This window comes from Patiria miniata, unplaced genomic scaffold (genome assembly GCF_015706575.1).
Source record: "Patiria miniata isolate m_02_andy unplaced genomic scaffold, ASM1570657v1 HiC_scaffold_27, whole genome shotgun sequence".
NCBI classification, from domain to species: domain Eukaryota; kingdom Metazoa; phylum Echinodermata; class Asteroidea; order Valvatida; family Asterinidae; genus Patiria; species Patiria miniata.
In genome coordinates this window covers 4,391,234-4,393,558 of record NW_024037066.1, presented here as the reverse complement: position 1 = coordinate 4,393,558, position 2,325 = coordinate 4,391,234, and the positions used below count along the sequence as shown (strand labels likewise).

The following is a 2,325-nucleotide window of genomic DNA, read 5'->3' as shown; positions in this document are numbered from 1 at the left end:
CAGTTACAAGATGGAGGTGCGTTCTCGAACCAGCAAGCAACGTCCCTCCGTCTTATTCTGCCATTACATTTACGTCATGCGTTCTTCAGGAAGTTGTCCGATTTTTTTCCCCGATGTTTTTCTCTTATTTCAAAACATCTATATTGTTTGAATATTGTTTGAATCAACTAATAAATTATCAGAAACAATGTGTGATATACACGTTAAACATTCGGCTATAAGAACATACCACCATTAAACTTCAAAAGAAAAAAAAGTAAAATTAGTGAAAGACGAAAAAATACATCAAGATAAAAGGAACGACTTCGCTACTAATCTATATTAACGTAACCGGACACAAATGTCTAGCAATATTCCACGATTTCCTCCCAGTAGCATCCCTCGCGGCAACATTACTCATGGATATTGTCGGTATAGTTACGCTTGCCATCTGTAAGAAAAAAGAAGAAGACAACACTTAAATTCAATCGTAGATTATCAGGAACAATTTGTCTACATGTACACTGGACTCCGAACCAAACTTGTGACTTATGTACTCTGACTCGTTATGGACTCGACTTACAACACTGCTTTCGAAAGAAGGGTCTAGACAATTTATGTACCTTTTCTTCTAGGCATATATTGACAACCTACCTGATGTGTGTTCATTTCCTTAGTGGCCGCAGTGGCAGTGATGGTCGTGTCCCCACCATCCCCGGGAAACGCGGCTCTTCCTTTGTACGAAACACATTGGGAAGTCTCAGTTAAAAGCAGTCACGGACATTATGTGGGGCCAATCTAGGCCTTCGAGAGGCATTTTTTTTTGGTCAGAGGGAATGCCTTTTGGGCGACAATCCACAAGTCCTATGGATGACAACCACCCAAGACTCATTTCCTTGAGATTTACTTCGCAACTTGGCGAAATCCAGCAGCTTAAGTTCAGTGGTGTCGCATGGTGTTCAGTGTTTCTCAGGAACAGTGTGCAACATTAGGTTAGTCTATTTTAACCAGACCTTTTGAACGGTCCAAAAATGTCCGTGGATTTCAGGCCGAAATGCCCCTTTAATTTAGCCAGTGAGCTATCTAATTTCTTAATGGGGAAGTGTTAGCGGAAATATATGCGCTGAGCATAATCGTGGTAAGCAAAGAAAACAGTTGTTTTTTAATAAGCAATATCAGGTAACCAACCAATATATACTGCTAATAATGGTGACTGGTTGACAGCTATTTTCTGCTTAGTAAGTAAATTTGGTAAGCACAATTTTCCGCTCATCAAATCATAAACGTTTTGATTACAAAATAATGATGAAATTAGCTTACTTGATCTTCATTGAAGCTGGCATGGGCTCAGCGTCATCTGAATGTCAGAATGCAAACACCAAGAAACAAATGGTCACAAATAAAATAGGATATTACACTATAATTATGCACTATGTGACCTGTGTCGTCATATACTAACGGTCAACCCAAACATTAATGATCATCTTTTGTATGTTATGTTGCTCTTGTTATTATTGATCCTTTAGGTACCAAGGCCATTCTCAACACTTCGTAGCCACAATAAACGATTAAGAGGTAGGCTGGGCCTATAAAGGGTGACCCTAAAAATAAATGCAACCCTGAAACAGTTGCCTTTTTCCCCCCAAAAAAACGTGATAGGTGATCTTGTACGTTTTGGATATCGTTCTTTTTTTACAACATTGGTTTCGAAAGATGGATCTAGACATGTTATGCATTTTTTTCTTCTATGCCTATCATTAAGACAAATACCTGAGTTGTCTTCATCTCGTTTGTCGTAATGGTGGCAGACGCATTGGTTGTGGTGGTGTGCCCCCCACCATCCTGTGGAGACGCCGTTCTTCCTCCTATACGAAACACATTCGGAGGTCTCAGTTAATAGCAGTTACGGACATGTGGGACTAATCTAGGCCTACTAGACACAAGTTGTTTTGGTCAGCGGGAAGATCTTAAAACAATCCCAGAGATGTTGCAGCAGGGGCGACAATCCATAAGTCCTACGGATGACAACCATCCAAGACTCATTCCCTCGAAAGTTACTTCGCAACTTGGCGCAATCCAGCACCTTATAAGTTCAGGGGCGCCCCCAAAACGTTCGGTGCGAAAATGGATGCATCCGCAATCAGTAACTTGTGTTGAAGTACGAGAACAAAACATGTGTTGGTTCATTCAAATGAACGCAGCGTTCTAGTATACAGGGTGAGTAAAAAAACCACCAAAAACAAAACAGCCGTTTCCGCAAGACGAAAATTGTGTGGACTAAAGGCAAACCAGAAGATTTCAGGCCGTAATACTCCCTTTAAAACTATGTAATTTATGCTTAGTGGG

The 2,325-nt window shown here is 40.6% G+C and overlaps 1 long non-coding RNA gene across 1 annotated transcript; it reads right to left on the bottom strand.

Moving 5' to 3' along the window:
- Positions 1-218: 218 nt before the first annotated feature.
- LOC119734582 lies at positions 219-1,838 on the bottom strand. The gene is made up of 4 exons (XR_005272084.1): positions 1,750-1,838; positions 1,300-1,336; positions 634-713; positions 219-430 (listed from the first exon to the last, which is right to left on the bottom strand). It is a non-coding gene; the product is annotated as an uncharacterized LOC119734582 (long non-coding RNA).
- Between the last annotated feature and the right edge of the window lie 487 nt (positions 1,839-2,325).